Source organism: Leptonotus elevatus, chromosome 5 (genome assembly GCF_054856555.1).
Source record: "Leptonotus elevatus isolate MCC_2025b chromosome 5, RoL_Lele_1.0, whole genome shotgun sequence".
NCBI classification, from domain to species: Eukaryota; Metazoa; Chordata; class Actinopteri; order Syngnathiformes; family Syngnathidae; genus Leptonotus; species Leptonotus elevatus.
Window position 1 is genome coordinate 9,503,631 of NC_141243.1, and position 19,816 is coordinate 9,523,446.

The following is a 19,816-nucleotide window of genomic DNA, read 5'->3' on the forward strand; positions in this document are numbered from 1 at the left end:
CCTTAATGAATTGATTGTTGTTTGGAACGCTCTGCCAGTCAATAGGCATATTTTAAATGGTGGAATCACATGCACTAGCCACTTAATTAGGTACACCTGCGCAATCTGGTCTGGTGTGTATTTATCACGTTTATAAAGCTCAGATGTCGCTTATGCTATCAGGGAGTTATAGATTTATTAATCGGTTGGCTATTTGACAAACTACATGACCACACTCTTAAACAGTAGAGTAAAAAATAAACAATGTTGGCTCTGAAATGGACCAAATCTACAATTTGGGTTAATTTGACCCATCTTTCCGGGTTGTTTTGTACCAAATGACCCCGTTTTGTTGATACATTTCCCTGTTTGAAGAACAAATGAAGGAGATGGTTTAGCATTATTATCATTTGATTGTACCAAATAAAAAATTGTCATCTGTTTTCCACTGTTGGATCATTATTATGAAACGATACCAAGATAAAATTGAACTGCGGTTAGGGAAGCTATCGATTCTCAGATTCTCAGCAGCTTTTTATAGCCTTTCGAAATGGCTCTTCCCCATGTGAGGATCATGGAGGAATGGATGACCAGCTTAATCAATAGAAGCGTTAACACGGCGTTCGCCGGGGGATATATATATATATATATATATATATATATATATATAAAAAATATATATATATATATATATATATATGGTGGTAAAACTACAGAGGGGAGGTGGGCTTGTAGCTCTCGAGTAAATGGAGCTTAAAGGAGATATATCTGTCACCGTGAGATGTATCCACAGAGAACTAAAAAAGGGGGGATGGGAAAAGACCTCACAAGTGAAGTAGTTTTGGTTACCTTTTAAAATGATAGCAATCTCACCATTGGACGTGTATTGGAGCGCGTCACAGTTGGAGTCATTTGTAAGGGAACAAACGTGAGCCGTAATAAGATTTGAGGAGGCTTTTATTGCCCTGAGTTTGCTGCTAATACGTTGTGGGTTGACATGGAGGAGGTTGGTCACACAGGTGCATAGATGCCTATCTGTGCACATTGGGACGCAGGAATGTGCCCTCTCTCTGAATGTACTTTCTATTCATTTAGTAACAATTATGACCTTCTATTAGTTCGTCCATTGTAAATGGTATTGTTTGACATGCACGCTGAGTGACATCATAACGTGTCAAAGTGCAGTGCACGTACGTTACCAGCGTGATCATGGAACAAATTAAGTTAAATTCATGCATTGGATTCTATTAAATTGTTACACAAGTGGTAACATATACAGTAAACGTCTTTGCTCTTAATGTTATGTACACACAACTTTGTACAGCACATATTGCTTTTAGGCGTGCATATGCTATGTGCTACCTTGCGTATATGTTCTTGCGAGCTATCTACTATCAGCGTTTTGGGGCTGGTTCTAAATGTCATGCGCTGTTACATCAGATTTACTGAACTGTACGTGCTGGGAGTCAGATGACTTGACGTCGATTGTAGCCATGGGGAGGCCAACTTGAGTCTCTTTTGTAATGTTTGGATGCTATAACACTTCGGTTGACTATTATGATTTCTGACCATAGTGATTAATATTGGCTCTGAATGGGGGCGCGGGGGATGCTGAGTTTTTAGCATTTAGCCTACGGCTATGTTTGAACGTTCTTGCCCATATGTTTAAATGTGTTTGTAAATACGTTTCAACATATTTTCAAATCTGTTTGAATGTATTTTGTATTGCGAATGAAAAATGTTTACTCCACAATTGCCAGTTCCACATTTCCAGATTCATTTTCGTTTCCGTGACGTATAATAACCTTTCTTCCAGCCTGATGATTTCATCTGAATTGCCATCAAGTTCATTCACAAATCACAAAGAGTGACTAATGCCCACTCACACGCTTAGCAGTGACATGCCACTTTTCTGCATGGGAGTATTAAAACAATGTATGCTAAAACCTCATCTGCTTTCCTTCACTTTTCCGCTCAGTGACAGACAACATGTTTGCAATTTGAACATCAGAGAGCGGAGAGGATAACAGTGACTCATGCTTCCGAGCCAGATCTCAACCGTACGCGTTTGCTGTGCGGTTAAACGGCCTGCCTCTTGTATTGTGAAGTGATGAAAAGCATGAGTTCGTCGGACTGCAGGACGTATCTGATTTTTATTTTATTTTTATGTTTAGTTGAACCCCGAGGTGTTGTGATTGTGTTGTTGCCCGCCCACCCTGCAGGCTGCCCTCACAAAGAGCCTTTTAACAACACCAACTGATCAAATTTAAGGATAAGACCACAACAAAAAAACTTGTATGAGCACTAAATCACATGATATCCAACACCCCCCCCCCCCCCCCCCAATCTGTGTTTGAGCCGATAAGGTGATTGTTTGCTACTATTGGGCCTGAAGGTTGGTAGAGGAAATGATCAAATTATGTGTGCTGTATGTGTGTATTATTGAGTGTGCTTCCTTACTAGCCTGAAGGCCACAGTTGTGTACTGTGCTATTATTTGAGTGACGCGATGATGTGACATCAACCGGATACAAAAATGCACCATTTAAAACAGTTAACAGCCAATAACCATGACCACTTTTTGAGACCTATGAAAGTTTGTTCTTCTGGATTTCATGAACTTAATCAGCAGGACTGAACAATCAACATCGCACTGTAGTAGAATGCGCTCTGCTTTATATATTTTTTAATATAGATATAAGACTATTTATTTATTCATATAACACTATTTATTTATTTATTTATTTATTGTCTAAATAAGTTCAGTGAGTAAGAAGTGCAGCCCAAATGTTGACGTGTTCCATGAAACATGAAAGGTTGCGGCGATAAAGCCACAAATTTGTCTACATTATTGTTGTAGTCTGATTTATGACTTACTTTGTAAAGGTGTCGTAGTGAACACTTATTAAAAGAGTGTAACACCACTAATTGAAGTTGACAAATAAACCCTTTCATATTAAAACATGGTCCATCTGCTTTTATGTTAGCGTAAGCCTAAACTATGAGACATTTATGTCATAAATCTGATATTTATTGTGATAGTGATATAACAAAAATACATGGGAAAAGGACATTTTCAAAAGGACATATTCGTGTTTTGATAGGGTTATTGACTACACGTAAATGTAGTATTTGTGCCCAGTAATTGACTGGTGGACTGCTGGATGTTGACAATTTCCTCGACAAATAAACCAATTTGTTATTTTAAGTAGTGTTGTTCCGATACCGATACCAGTATCGGGAGAGGCCCCGATACTGCAAAAAAACTGTAGTATCGAGTAACATGCCGATACCATTATTTCTGATGCTAATATTTTATTTATTTATTTATTATTATAAAAAATATATTTTTTTTTTTGTATGTGCATGTGCGCGTGTGTGTGTGTGTGTGCATGTGTGCGTGCATCTGAGTGTGTACTCATTAGTTCACCTAAAACCTATTAAAAATCCCATACCGTTCCCCTAAACCAAATACTTCAGAATCCAGCGAGAGTCGTGAGGTTGTCAGGAGACCCGAGGAAGGATCAAAGAAAAGAAAGGAAAGTGAAATCCAGCACTGACCAGACATTACCTACTACCCACCGGGTTACCAACCAGAGTCACTATTAGACGCTAATATTTTAGACTTTGGATGCAGCATCTTGTGTCTTGCTTGTGCACGACTTTCACTGATGATTTCATGTTGAAAAAAAACAACAACCTAGGTATCGGTACGGTATCGACATCGGCCGAACTTTAAAAAATCAGAATATTGCCAATATTCGGGTTATTGCCTGCATGTAAACATAGTCAGCATCTTGGTCCTGCCGGTGACCGCGTGCGAGCTTATTCTTTCTTGCGTGTGCACTTTTTCCTCTGCACTCTCGGCCACCCCGCTGTGCGCGTGTGTGTTCTTAGGTGTGCAAACCCCCTCACCCCCCGCCCCGTGAGGTAAATATTGCAGCAGCGGGAGCTAATCCGAGCATGACCGGAGCAGAGGTAGAGCGGGACCGTCAAAGTGCACACAGACCTCTCTTTATTCGCCCGTGAATATATTTCCACGAAGGCCGAGGGAGGCTCTGCAAAGGTGGCTCATTGTGCATGCGGGAAGTGAGTTGTTCATATGGTAATGGCCGCTGGAGTGGGCTCCTTTAAGGCCCGTTTGTTTTAGCGGGCTCCCTCACTGAGCGCGAGTGGATGGAATGTGACAGGGTGCACCGCTGTTTTACTTACTGTAGCTTAATTGAGCCTGAGAACGGCAGCAGAGTGAGCGAGCGCTAGTAAATGCACAGAGGGAGGAAAGAGCGGGAGCAGAAGCATCTCGTCGGCACAATGCGATGAATTCCTCTGAAGTGGCTAATGAGCCCGCATGTCCAACATCATCAGCATTCTCATTTATTTTTATTTACTGTTTGGCTATTTATTGCCCACTTTTTCTTTCTTTCGAAATTTTCTAGGTCAGGGAGAAGCTGAAGACTTGTCTCCGCTCATTAAGCCACTTGCATGCAACACTCTTATAGTGAGACAGTGAGAGACAATGAACATGCCGTCTCTCATTTACCGTCATTTATTATGCACAGTGTGCGCTCCTTGCAGTTTAATGGTTGTCACGTACCTCACCCACCTCCACATGAGATCCAATACAAGAGCTTAGAGTTTACAGAGATATGACTGTTTTTTTGTAGCTGCAATGCAAAACTGACCTGCTTCTATTGAAATGGAAGGTAAAATTAATATATATTTTGATTGTGAATTTTCTTATTCATCCAGATCATTTCATTCCCAGACATTGAATCAGTTGCAACTGGAAGGTTCCAGTTACCATTGATTCAATTATGCATGTTTTACTAGTCAAACTTGACTGCAGCAAACTCTGTTCTGACCAACCAATCAGAAGACGGAAAAAATGCTGACAACCATGAAGAACCATGTTGTTGTCCTGTGAGGCGAATTTGAAATCAGATTGGTTAAAGAAACCAGTCCCATTGCTAATATAGTACACGTAAGTAACATAGGCCAGCATTACTGATTCTGAAGGCCCTGGAAATCCATCCATCCGTCCATCCATCCATCCATCCATCCATCCATCCATCCATCCAAGCTCAGAGAACTGTAACACAAGTTTAGCTAATCCAAAATTGTCACTCAGTTATTTTGTAATTGAAAAATCTGAACATTTCTGAAATTCCTAAACTGTGCTAATTTGTTTCTATTTTAAGCAACAATGTGACAAGTGAAGAAATGTCAGCCACATACACACAAGTAAGTAAGTGTTGTGTGGTCTGTTGTAGCACTTTTCACAACAAGGCCGCGGAAAGAGACGTGGAGAGAGGAAAACAATGTAGTCATTCTACCAGGTGGAAGTCACCCCCCCCCCCCCTTCCCCCAAAAAGTGCAACCCTTCCCATTATGTGGTTTAAAGGTTAAGCTATTTTACGTCTCACCCTGTACGTCTTCCACCTAACATCTCCTCTTCACGTGTGAACGCTTGACACCATCAGCCTCTCATCACAACACCCTGAACCTCTTTTTTTTTGGGGGGGGGGGGGGCTTGGAATTGTAGTCCATAAATTACTTGCCCTTTACCCCCCCTCCACACTGTTTGGGAATAGTAGAGTATTCCTCAGGTATGTGAAGTGAAACAAAGATAAATCGCTACCTGACTCTCCAGCCGAGCATAAAATAACCTGACTGTGCTCTCGGCTGATGGCCGCCAACAAAGAGCTTACGCGCTTCTTCTCCTTGATGCTTTTTTTTTTTGTCTCGCTGCGAAGAAAACAAATTTTGAAATGTTAGCAAGTTTCAAGAGGTCTTATATAAGACAGCTTACTATTCGTGTCCTGCAGGTAAACTCATTCACATTTTCCATAAATGTGAATCTTTCCAAGCATATACGAGGTGATTTAGTGACGTCCACCTGCTGCAGTGTGTTGTCGCGGCTGACATTTGAGAAGAGACACGAGCAGATTGCAGCAGGGAAGAACTTCATAAGCTCCCTAAAGATGTGGAGAAAAGAATAAAGTGGCATTTAGGGACACACAACGAGCGATCCAATACAAGAGCTGCATCAGAAAGAGGGATTTATGCAGCAATATGCTTATTATTGTCGTTTGCGGTGGTGCGCTACAACTGCACTGCGTGATACTGAGAGATGCTTCTAATATTTGGGCTGCTCTTTTAATGCTTTCGAAGTACACGCTTGGGAATTTTCACCCCAGAAAGTTATTGGAGTACTTTTACTTTTACAATTTTTTTTTTGCTGGAATTTTTGCTTTCATTACTTTTTCATCAGGGCAGCACGGTGCGGGCTAGTGGTGAGCACATCTGCTGCTCGGACCCTGTGCGGAGTTTACAAGTCGTCTCCATCCTCACACATTCCAAAAAACATGCATGTTAGTTTTATTGACGACAGGATGTTTAAATGTCTTCATTCCACGGCTGCATACAGAAATACGTAAGGATGCAAGGGCAGCTTTGATTTTATTTAAATTTTTTTACTTTAATCTATTCAAATCAAATAAGCGAGCAATTAGTATTGTTTATATTTTCCCGATATTTTGAAAAACTGCTAAATAACAGCTTTCTGTTAAAGGTGATATGGCAAAAAAGTTTATGATATTCAAGATTTTGGGGTGGCCTTGGCCCTGGATCCCGCTAGACTTGAACCACCTCTGCACTGAACAGAAATCAAATCCCATTTTCACATTCAGAACCAAAACAAGAGAACACAGTGGTAAACTGACCATTTTTAAAACACAGAGCAGAAAGTACAAGAAACCTTTTTTATCGACATCCTAACTTCATACGCTGCCCACCTCCACCTTTTTTTTTTTTAAACTAGCCAGCGGGCCGTGTCAAATGTCATTTTTAGTATACACCGTGGGCTGCTGTAAAATAGATGGTGGGGCGCAAAAGGACCCTCGGGCCCTAGTTTGGACACCAGTGCTCTAAAATGTCTGTGGTTGTTTGTGTATGCTAGCCTTGTGATCGGCCGGCTCCAAAATGGAGGAAACTTTTTCAAGAATTGATATATAAAATTGGATATTGCACCACATTGGAATCGGGCATTTGTTGTAGATTTGCAGTGCAATACAGCCTTATAGGTGGGGTACCTATTTTTAAGTGCCTCAATATGGTTCCATTCCAACTCAACTCTAGTATTACAAGAACAAGTACATTGACTGAGTACCTTGATTGACGTGCCAATCAAAACTATTATTATCTTGACACTCTAAATGGACTGTTCAGGTGTACCTAATGTTGTGTCCACTGTGTGAATCTTATTTCCAGGCCGAGAATTTATTGATGTTTAAGTGGCGTAACTGTTTGCATTGTAATGATCTTCAGACGGATTCCGAAAACTTCAACATCTGTGACATGTTTGCCCCCGCGGTCGTACATGCTATAGGTGTCCCCCCTGGGTCTTCTCAATCACCACTTTAGTTTACACAGTCGCTCCCTGTGCTTGAGTTTCCTGCTGCAGACTGTCTTGCTATGTCTTTGTTTGTTTAGGTAATGGATTCCCACTCTCTATTGTGGTTCCTGTCACTCGTTGATTGATGGGGTAAAAAAAAATCACCTTGTCCGAAAGTCATTCTTGTATATCTTCCGGGATGCATCCACATAGAAAGGAACAAATTCCAGCGTGACAAAGTGGCTCGTCGGCATCCGGATTCTCTTTTTTTTTTTTTTTTCGCACCACCGAGCCGCGCCTTTAAATCAGGAATCGGACCCTTGCGAAAACAAGGTTGAATCTGTGTGCTTGTGACAGTGCCGCCTCTAAAGAGACAGCTGAGATTATATGCGTGGACGGTTTGTGGGTCCTTCTATTCATCGGCCATGTCACCCCATGGGGGAGGACTAATTGGTGGCCCCTAAAGCGCCCCCTGTTTTGTCCCCGGAGCTCACAAAGGCATCTGGGTGCAGTCGGGTAGAGGATGGAGGGTGGTGGTTGGGGGGCCTCAGAGGAAGGCAGCAGAAGACAGATTTCCCATAGAAGAGTTGGCTGGGATGACCCAGAGGGGGGTCTGGCCTTCAGCTTCCAGGCGAAGACGACACATTCACTCATTCACACATTGGGGGGGGTATTCTGGGCGCGAGGGTGAATCTGGTGCCAGTCGCTGGCCTCCTCCTCTGCAAATGATCCAAGGCTGACCCACATAGTCAGCCATGTGTGAGGCTTCTCTTGATCGGACAGCCTGCTTGAAACATTGAAATATGGGTGCTATGTGGCGCTCCCTTTGCCTTCTCGCCTGGGACCGCACTGGGGCACCCTGTGGGCTGACATTGCTCACCCCCGACTTAAAGACAATGAAGCTGTTGGCTTGGTCGAGAAAGAGCAAGGGGGAATAACGCTAACAGACAGAAATATATAGAGGAGACATAAAGAAAGAGATGGAAATGGACAGAACTTTGGGTTTTTTACTTAACTTTATAAAAACCCAAAGCAATGTGGCCTTTGATGCAGACCAAAACATAAATCATGTATGTGTTTTATATTTGATACAGAGCACTCCTCTATTTTGAGTTGGAGCCTTTCTCGGTTGACTTTGGGCAAGAGGTGGTGTACACCCTGGACTGGTCACATGTCAATCTCAAGGTACATATCAGTGAACAATCATTCAACAAACAATCACTAATACTGTATATATGGAATAAGAACAATTCTTTATCCTGAAAACGTCAATCTCTCTTCTTCCTCTTGCTGCTTATGCGTCTCAAAATGATGATGCCACACCCTTAGACATGAATGTTAATTTGACTACTCAAGTTTCTTTACGTGTTATATACTGTAAAGTTATTAGTTTTTTGGGACTTAAGTACTATAGTGTTAGGAGTCAGGTGTCCTATTTTTCTATTAGTCTTCAATAAAACATGTGCAGGAGAGAAGCACCGTTGCGGAGCACAGGACGGCCATCTTGGAACAGGGCTTTTGATCGCTCATAACATTACAGTCAATGGAACACAGAATTCAGTGTAACAATAAACAACCTTGTGCCCAGGCCCTAATGAAGCCCAGTTTTGTTTTACGGACATTTCACAATTACCACCCCCACGAGCGGTTTTTATTAGCCTTTTAGCCTCTTCACCCTCGACAATATTCAATACAGATTCTGCGTTTTTATTCCTTTAAAAGTGGCAAATGAAAGTCGTATTAATAACTTATCCTGAAGGCATAAAGATAACTCAGCTGTGCCGTGGAGCATATAACACGTTCTCGCCTCCGCTCGTCTGTTTTCTCGCTTTCCATTTGATTGGTGGCCAGCCCCGGCACTTGAAGTCAACGGCGTAATTGGCAAATGGCTTGGGCTCATCAAGCGATTGCGCCGCTGATGACGGCGTGGCGTGGCGGGTCAAGCGTGTGCACAATGAGGGCCGATTTGCCCGTGACAGATGTTTTCCGAGAAGCGCCGTTCTTTTGACCCGATGTTAAACTGTTGCTCCTTCTGTGTTAATCATCCCATTAGAATTAGAGGAAGCGCGATCGGGACGGTTTGCGTCTCTACAAACAGACGGCAGACGCGCTCGGCTGTTTACATTGCGAGAGATGAGCGTAGTCATCTGTCATCTGTCCTCTTGAGTTGAGTTATTTGTTCTGATGCTGCGCCGCATTGGCGTCCTCAGATATAGATGAAAGATGGTGCTGATAGCGTGTCACCTGTCATGTTTTTGGGTCTATTTGCACAGATCAAACTCCCCCTTCATGTCGGACAGTAAAGACTTTGTGGAAATCTCAGGCGGCGTCGAAAAGAAGTGGTTTTAATCTCTGTGGCTTTGTAGCTGGTAAAACAATGCGGCATGAAATATTGTGTTGCTAAAACGTCCATGGAGTCTTTTGCGCAACTGTGAGGTTTGTTTTTTTATTCACAACCAGTACAATGGACCCTCAGTTCTTGAAATGTTTGGCATTTGAGCAAAATGTTGAGGAGGCATACCGTGGTTGTATCTATACGGGATTGTCATAATAATAGATTGTGATAAAGAATCATGTTCAGTCCACGCATTTATATTCTACGGTTCTTGTCATCATTAAGGTACCAGGACAGATGCACCCCACAACTGAACAGTTTCGAGTCTTTGGTTAAAGAACATGGAGATTTGGATCTGGATCTCCTGACAGTGGGGCACAAGTGCTTACCATTATTCCTCAATCACTCACATTCCAAACTATGGACAATTTTGAGTCTTCAATGAACCTAAAGCATGATTTTGTGGTTCACGTGTTTCCTATACAAAAACCTAAGTATGGGATTGTGCTCGACTTGCCGCAATGCCTTTACTCAATTTACCTCCTAGTCTGGAATTTCAGAACAAAGGATCACCTTTGACTCTATACGTCTTATGTTCCCAACACGACTAAACCAGTAGCATGTCATGAAACGCTTTTGATTTTAAGTGCAGAGGCTTTGCAGTGTGCTTGCTTCTGGAAGCTATTTAGAATGGGATGAAACCACATGAAAAGTCTGCCCCTATCCTTCATCCTTCCGCCCCCATCCCACCGCCATCCCCCCCTCTGCCGCTCCCTCCTTCCGTCCACTTCTGTTTGAAGATTAGTCAACTTTACTGGATCTTGTAATCAGTTGACATCAACCACTTGTGAAAATACTCAGACGAATGTAGAGCTCAAAGACAGAGGGGTGACACGTGCAGGTTTTTTTTTTCCACCTCAAAGACAGATGCTCCCCCTAAGACCAAGAGAGTCTTTGGCAGAAAAGGAAAGCAATTACCATATCGCAGATCAAGACGACCACTTTTTCAATTATACAGAAAGGTTGTTAAGATGCAAATGGATCAAAATGGCTGAAGTCCCAACCCACCGAACCCCCCCTCTCGAGAGGGATACAGTTTCACGTCCAAAGACACTTTCCTCGGCTTCTTAGCGCACCACACTTGGGAAGGCAACAAGAGATCTCTCTGGATGCTCGTTTATCTATAATTCATTGGAATTGGTAACAGGGCAATCCATCGCAGCGTTCTGCACACCGATTTTTGATTGAGTCATCTTCATGATCTAGGATGCAGTCTTGGTGGAGGTCATCACTGGAATGACATTCTTGTTGTATACAGATATGCTCAAAGTACAATTTCGACTTGTCGGTGTTTCCATTGACGAGCGTTTCACTTCTGTGGCGCAATTCTCGTAATGTCCCGTCTTACGGATGGATTTTAACGGCGACGTGCGCCGTATGCCGCTCGTTTGCTTGCAACAGCCATTTCTTATGTAACGATATGGAATGTGCATTGAACGGCGGCCTATTGGCTCTCTAGATGAATCGCTTCGTGCTTAAAAAGACTTGCTATCCCTTCGGCAGGCGGCTCCGACACGAAAGAGAGCGGCCCCGTACTTCCTACTTCCTTTTCTTTGCGACTGGGCGGGGGTCTCATGACGACAGGGAATGCGCAAAAAGTGTTTCCATTGCACTTTTGCAAAATACTTCTATTTTGACATGTCTCAAAAACCACCCCAAGAGCGCGTAAAAACTTTTTGGCGATATTTGGAGTATTTCCGAAAATCATGTGTTTCCATTACCAACTTGCTTTTGCGCAACTTGCCTTTTCCGCAAAACCGAGGGTAATGGAAACGCACCTACAGAAGCAGAAGCAATATTTACAACTTACCTGAAAAGCTAATCATTCATTTCCAACAGTCTTTCGTCTTTGTTTCGACTCTCAAAACCGCTGGGCTAAAATAAAACCAAATTGGGTGAAAAGGAACAGAGCCAATGCTAGGTTATTGGATCCAGAGGTTTTGGTTAAGATATGCATCCAACAAGGGGTAAAAAAAACGCTGCTGAGTTAAAGTTACCAAGATATTCTTGATAAAGATACCACATTTTCTAAGAAGAAGAAGAAGCTCCGTTTTGAGGTGTGTTTGAATCTCGTCGTTAGCTGTTGTTGGATTTCTCCGGGTATTCTGGCTTCCTCCTTCCGTGTGCATGCATGCTGAGGTCACGCTTGCACACACTGGAGGCTCTCTCTCAGTGGTATAAATGGCCGCCTTAAGTCTGGTCACAATGGGCTAAAATTATGACCGAATTGTCTGCCCCGAAAGCAAGCAAAAACCGACACAAAAGCCCCGCGTGTGTCCCCGCGCAACTTTTTTTTTCATGGAGTGCGTGAACAAGTGAGCTTTTTAGCTCACACTTAAGAAAGTCTTGTTGAAGGGGAAAAATAAATCCGACGAACCCCGCAGGACTTATGTAATCATCCATTAGGAATACACATTATGCATGTACACAAACGGTTTCTCTCGCTTCCTATTGTGAACGCCGCACGCAGTGTTTCCCCCTCGACAATCCATACAGAGCGCTCATGTTTTATGCAGGCGACGCAGGAGGCCGACTTTGCCGCGTGTGACGCGGCGGAGGGAAAGCGTGACTCTCTTTCAAATTATTTTTGCACAGTTTACATAATTGTAAAGTTTTTGATAGAAAAGGCAAATAGTGGTTTTGTTTGATTCTTACCGATGCTGTCCTTCATGGTTAGGAGCATCTATATACAATAAAATGCTTCAATGGGCGGCTTGAGTTTTATAGTTTTTAAATGCAGTAAGTTCACATTTACTGTTTAACTTTCCAGGTCCTTTGGTTGTGTAATGGTAGTTGTATTGCGCAACAGAAATCCTCGAATCATATAGATGGCTTGAGGTGCAATCCTCGTACCTCCGAAATCATGACTTTTCAGGAGACCCCAAAACGGCCAAAAAGGGCATCAAGCCATTAAAAAAAAAAAATGCCTTGACTTTGTACACCCTTCACGGAGAATGACATCATCGGGGCTTCAAATGCAGCTTTCAGTTAAGACGCATCCACATTATTTAAATCTAAAAGTGTCGATGTGGACATATCCTTATGCCCCCTTTCCCGTTGTTTTTTTTTGTCCCCTCCCTGCCCCCTCGACATAGCAACACTAACCTCCGTCCCTCCCACCCGTACGACCCCAAGACGCCCATTCAATCGCAGCAGCAGAATAGTAACTTTTAATCAGCAGTCCACTCTGCATTCCCAGTGTTTCATTAAGACCTTGGCTTTGCTCCACGCATGCGGGGGTTCTGACTGTTGGGTCTCCATCTTCGTTGAGCTCCGACTTGATTACAAGTAAAGACAAGAGGGATCACACAAGGGAGCAGGAAGGGATGGCGACAAGAGATGGGCGCAATGAGATATTTGGTCAAGAAGGCAGAGTCAACAAACGTGGAGTTTTTTTAAGTGGACCTGCAGGAGCTTTTTTAAAGTTAGTTAATCTGCTCCCGGAGGGGAAATGATTGCCGCTTTAAATCGCCTCTTTCCCTCCGCGGTGCTCAAAGCCTCTGAGGAACATTGCTCGGATTAGCTCCTTGTTGTTGTTCAGCTATACATGCAAATAATAAAAGCACTGGGGAAAGGCATGCAGATGAGGATAATAATGTGCATCCATCCATCCATCCAGCTATCTATCTATCTATCTATCTATCTATCTATCTATCTATCTATCTATCTATCTATCTATCTATCTATCTATCTATCTATCTATCTATCTATCTATCTATCTATCTATCTATCTATCTATCTATCCATCCATCCATCCATCCATCCATCCATCCATCCATCCATCCATCCATCCATCCATCCATCCATCCATCCATCCATCCATCCATCCATCCATCCATCCATCCATCCATCCATCCATCCATCCATCCAGCTAGTCTAGCTAGCTTGCCAAGATGTGTAGTTAGCTAGCTATTGTAACACACACACAAAAAGCTTTAATGCATATTTAGTGACAATTTGGGCCAATAGTAGATTGGATTATTTAAAGTACCCATCCATCCGCCCGCTTGCCCGCTCGCCCGGTCCCTTGTTTCTACCAATCAGCTCCCTCAGCCACTTGTGTCTTGTCTCGGTGCTCCTGTTTGTCTTGTCAGTCAGCTTGTAGTTCCCTGGTTTCTTTCTGTATTTGTCCGATCATTGTGTTTGCTGCTTCAGTTCTTGTCACAAGTCACATCTTGTCTTGTCTTGATAATTGCAGTGGTGATGTTGATGTTGTTGTTTTTTTGATGACTATATTGATTTAACCCCCCCCCCCAGCACCTTTGGCAATGTTTTTTGTGTGCGTGTGTGTGTGTGTAAATAATTTCTTTTGTTCGGTATACTCTGCACTCCTTCCTGCCGTGTGTCCACCTCTTGCCTCCTCTCTTCATCACGCCAACCACAAACCATGACAGGTTTAACTGAACAGTGTGATAGTTATCTTCGTCAAAGCTAGAGGAAATAAAAGGAGGCTGCTATGTAATTGTGGAGAGTGACAAATACATAAGAAATGTCCTTCCATTTGCTACTTTGTACGCAAAAGCCAATGCTGGGAACAATATTCCACCCGTATCCTCTAACAGCTCTTTTTGTGTCATTTAGCTATTAGACAAGAGGTCATTTGACCACCACAGAGATGTGAGATGATGGTGGCGAGTCGGATTGATATTGTTTTCCGACTGTGAAGTGAGTGGAAGGAAACGTTAGTGGAATATCATGTTGTTTTTTTCCCCCACCACAGAGATTATATTGCATGTAGATTATCCTGTTGATTTGGATTAAAATGCATTTTTCTCATTTGATCGCACATTTACGAGATAAATACACTTTTGTAAAAGCTTTGCAATGTCAGTATGAACCAAACAAGTTGAATGAGGATACTGTATGTTTTTATTTTATTTTTACTTTACCGTTTGCTGCTTGGAAACTGGAGCGATGCGAGCTATTATGATGATGATGGCTTAAGAATGGCTTGTTTTGAATGCTTTAAATTAGGTCGTTTTAGCACATAACTGCTGCAATCGTCCAGTAATCAACACTTTGCTGTACCATCTGCTGCCAATTTGCCGCTTAAATGTTGTTTTTATAAAGACCAGTACCCTAGTGTTGCTGAAATATGAATATCCATCCATCCACCAAAATAAGAACTCTTGTTTGTAAAATAAATAAATAAATAAATACATGCATACATACATACATACAATTGGAAATGTGTGCGTTTCAATCTTTCAAAATATAACTAAAAAACACTTGTAAACAATTTGAATCCAAAACATATTTCAAAATATTTATTTTATATTTTTGAAAGGAAGAAAATGGGATTTTTTTTTTTACAAAAAATATAGTACAAATATATTACAAATACTGTACTTACTTTCTGAAAACTGTAGTAGTGTTTTAATAAATGATTTAGAAAAATAAAAATACATATTTTGAATATGTATTTAATGATTCTTACACTTTGACCTGACTTACATAATTTGTTTTTGAATCTCTCTTTATTTACTTTTACTTTATTTACTTTATTTTTTTTCTTTGTATTCAAAATATTTCTCTTTTTGTTTTGATATGCAAATAATGAAAAACATCTGCCAAGTAAAAATATAAGATTGTGAGTAAGGCGGGTAGGAGGTCATACAAAAGTTTCTGGCCCACCCTTTGGTTGTGCCTATTGTTTTTAACTTCATTCATTCAATGTCAAAATTGTCAAAATGAACATACAAACGTGTTTGCAGTTTTTTTTCATTTTTTTTGCAGGGGCAGGTGGTCATTTATGATATGCATTTTTAATGCTGAACCTTCTCCAAAGGAGAAACGACTTTGCCTTTCAAACTTGTTACCTTTGACCTCTGCGCAATAAGTAATCTTCAACCAGTGTCGGCCTGCGTTGACTCGACGGCACGAGGGGATTAGCTGAAGCCGCCTGTCACCAGTCATCAACGTTTGACAGCATTTCCCTAGCAACACTGTTGCTTTGAAATCTATACAAAATATAGTATCAAAGTACATGTTTGAGAGATGGCATAGCTAATGCTTTGAAATGTAGATACACATTTAAATAGTAATAACCTTTAGCCAATATATTCATGGATGCATGGTCTATACTGGAAATACTCCCTCTAAATCATCCCCAGAGTCTTGTCTGAGCACAACATGCTAATTTATTGTGTTGATATGTCACCAGAGAGAGATGTACGTCTCCTGGCAGCAATGACTGACAGGACTGCTGCGCGCGGGACAAAAATTAATGCGTCAATCAGAAGCTGCTGAGCTCAAATGATGAAAAAAATGGACTCAAATGTCATTTGAATGGAACAATTTTCATCATTTTATAATTTCTTGTCCTTGTTGCAGTAACTGTAGGGAAAGTCCCGAACTCAGCACTGACTTTGGAGGCATAGTGGTGGCAAGTAACAAAGTACACATTTGGTCATTTTTTCTGTGTCCATACTTTACTTGAATAGTTTACTCCCTACATTTGAAAACAGATAATTGTAATTTATACTCCTGAAGAGATCTGTTCAATATTGTCAGCTACCAAAAATGATTTGTGGACAATGTGTTGTCTTGTGCCAGCCTAAAAAACACCAACCTGTGGCGTTCATAAATCTGGAAAAAAAAAGGGAAAAAAAACACACGCAAGTTAGTTTTCCAGTAGCTATTATTTGCTAATTTTGAGGACTAATGTCAAGGCAATGCTAGCTAGCGCAAAACAATGTAACATGACATTCATTTAGCGTGCTCAAAGATTTTTTTTTAAATCAAGCATTATAATAGCCTTTTTTTTTTAAATAAACTTTTTTTTATGTCTGTACTTAAAGGGGAGTTTGTAGTTTAAAAAGTGCTAGCAAGATTTGAATTGAGTCAATGTTAGCCAGGGCTGCTACGCTAGTAGCATAACACAAGCAAATTTTTACTTTTTATGTTACTTTTTTTTTTTTTCACCTCACAAGGATCTGTCCATCAGTACAGATTGTAAGTACTTTTGCCACCTCTGCTATTAAGGCAGAGGTGTTTATTTTTTTCAACGCATGTATTTTCACATCCTTTGCTTTTTACCTTTATATGCCGGTTTTAGTATGCATCACTTTTGCAGCTTTCAGCCTGTTTTGGCTGACAGTGCTTCATAATTGTTGGCTACCATACAGCTCAAAGTTTGGGTGTTCAAATCCGTGCTCCGACTTTCTGTGTAGACTTGGCATGTTCTGTGTGCTTTAATGGGGTTTTCCAAAAATGTGTTGGGTTCATAAAAGACTCCAAATTGTCCTGAGGTGCGAATGGTTATTTTCCTTTGGCTAGCAACCAGTGCACTGCCCCCGGTGGGTACTTGTGCACCCCTGGCTTGAAATTATGTTTTTTTAAATAGATTTTTTATGATGATCTGTCTAAAATCCATTTGGCCGCTCAAGCCTGGTTTGGTGGAAATTGGACTGCCAGTTTTTGGCAAGAAGCAAACATCAGAAGGTTTATTTTTTCGTAATGAATTGGATTGGCTCATTGGTAGATTTGGCTGTAATTATCACATAACACATTGTTTTTCTTCTATTAGCTTCAGCAACACCTGATGCTGTTTCATTGTTACAGTGAATGTTGAAAAAGCACAGGCGGACTTGGGGAGCTTTTAGCATCGTCTTGTACAGGATTAAGTCTAAAAACAAGCACAAAAAAGGCTTCTGGTAGCATTGATTATAATTACATGCTTGTATTTTCTTCTTGTTTGTCCACAATGAATGACGGCAGCTAAGATAGTTATCCGCAGATCCGCCTTCTACAAAGAAAAGACTGTGACATCCGCACGGGTAAACTCAAGCTCTTAAGTCAATTACAGAGGGACAGCAAGTTTGTCTTTTGCTTGTTTTGATTTCAGGAAATAGCTGCAACTTAATATGGTATCAAGCCACATGTAAAGGTGTGCGTTTCCAGACGTTGCAATGAAATATAGCAATTGACATTTGACAGTCGTCGACATATTTGTTTGTGTATGTTCATTATTTTAAGAGTTCTGCTGCAATTTTAATTGACCTTGTTTTTATCAATTGACCCCCTTAGACACCGTACCTCAGATAAGTTCTGGATGTACTATGCAATTGAAAAAATACAGAGAAACAAAACCACTATTTGATCAAATACTGTATTCTTACTGCACATAAAAAGAAATTAGAAGTGCTAATTGCATGGATCTTCATTGAAATCCTTTTTGACGACAAGCCTTTTGTTTTTCAGACTGCCGAAAGAGAAGCAAGGTATTAACAGTACACTCTCTGTCCTCCGCATTGTTTTCTGTTCAATAATTGCATGTGGGTGGAATTAAATGCACAAACAGTTAAAAGGTTTAGGCAACTTGATCCGCTTATGCCTTCATGACCCTGTACTGTCAGGAAAGCACAGATTTCATTGTTGCAGAACAGCAGACTGCAAAGTGCTGTCCTGCAGGCCGTTTGTTTATTTATTTGTTTAGACATCCTCAGAAAGTGACGGTGGCAGGGACCATATCTGCACGGATGATTGAGGGCCCATTTTCAGCTTGAGATCCCGAATGAGTTATTTGGTTCCTTCCAGGGTCCTAAACTTACTAAATGATGGTACTAGTAGCAAGTACTTAGTCTTAGTCTTTTTTAGGGCTGTTACAATTAATCGAAAAAGTTGAATAATTCAATTTAAAGCATTTTTCGACTAACGTGACTGCAGTTGACAGCCGGTTAACAGACAGCTAACTTTACACTCTCATTCACTGACGCCCATGTCACTCACCGGGCGGCCCCGCCTTTCAAAGCCATACACCATCAAAGTCACACTACAAGTAGACCAATGCTGCTGTGGCGACCACAAGTGAACTAAATGATACCTGCACATCACATGTGCATTATTGTTTAATCAACGCAAAATATTTTTTTTATTTGATTAATTGATGGGGTAATCAGTGAACTCCTCAATACTGAAACTATTCAAATAATAATAATAACAATGCTGCAGATTTATATAGCGCTTTTCCATCTAATCAGATACTCAAAGACGCTTTGCAATGGAACGGACACTTTATTCATGCACATCCACACTGTGGTGGCGGTAAGCTACTTAAGTAGCCACAGCGTGGCTGCCAGTGCGCGCCTACGGCCCCTCCGACCACCATCAAACATTCACACCAGTGTGAGTAGCACTGGAGGCAATGTATGTGAAGTGCCTTGCCCAAGGACCCAACGACACGTTACTTGGGGGAGAGCGAGGATCGAACAGCCGACTTGGTTACTGAACGACCATCTCTAAACCCTGAGTTTTGTCTGCCACATAAAATAATACAGCCCTCATGATTTGTCACAGCAGTCATATGACTTTTCTGCCTCGGCGGGAGGTCTGCGCTCTCGTGAGTGACATTCTGGTTCTATCGCGTTGCTAAAACGGCGTTGAACGGTGGCCCTAGCCTTTTTGCACAGTACTGTACATCATCATCATAAAAATCGACATCACCATATAAACTAATGGTAAAGAACACAACAGACATGAACGTATTACAAGCAGCATTAATTCAAATACGGCGTGCCAATAAAAAATGCGTGCCTGCTTGATGAGTAATAAACTTGCAATATTTTACTTAGACATTCGGCAACCCAATAAAAGTAGTGTGTTTCGGGTGCCTGAATTGACGGAAATAAGAAAGTCTTGCACATGTGTCCCCTATAAGGACAGAATGACAGCTGCTCAGGCTGAACCTTGAGCCTCCTCCTCCTCTTTCTTCAATTCCATTAAGTTGATTTACTTTGTTACGACAATCTCATTAATCACGTTTCCTCTGAATATAATCTGCCTGTCAATCCAAGTTTGGAAAAAAAAAACTGCCGTTAATAACGCAGCCAAGTGATTGCAGTACATAGTGATGGCGTACATCGTTTGGGATGTTTTACGTGTGCGTTTGTGTGTGTTTGTGTGTGAGGAGGAGGAGTCAGACTTGTTGTGTTTATCTTGAGAGAGCCAGCTGGACAAGAGGGAAACACACAAAATGAAGGGGAGACACGCCTGATGATGAATTAGCTTGACAGAGACAGTCACAGAGATGAAATGTTAATTTGAACGCGC

The 19,816-nt window shown here is 41.4% G+C and overlaps 1 protein-coding gene across 4 annotated transcripts in view; it reads left to right on the plus strand.

Moving 5' to 3' along the window:
• Window positions 1–19,816, plus strand: part of sema6a (sema domain, transmembrane domain (TM), and cytoplasmic domain, (semaphorin) 6A) — a 134,523-nt gene that overhangs the window by 18,791 nt on the left and 95,916 nt on the right. Inside the window, exon 1 of one of the 4 annotated variants that reach the window (XM_086075106.1) lies at window positions 8,534–8,556. The exons of the other annotated variants lie outside the window; for them this stretch is intronic. The gene's annotated coding sequence lies outside the window, so the exon portion shown is untranslated. Of the gene's footprint in view, window positions 1–8,533; window positions 8,557–19,816 lie in introns of those variants that run through there. 4 annotated transcript variants of the gene reach the window in all.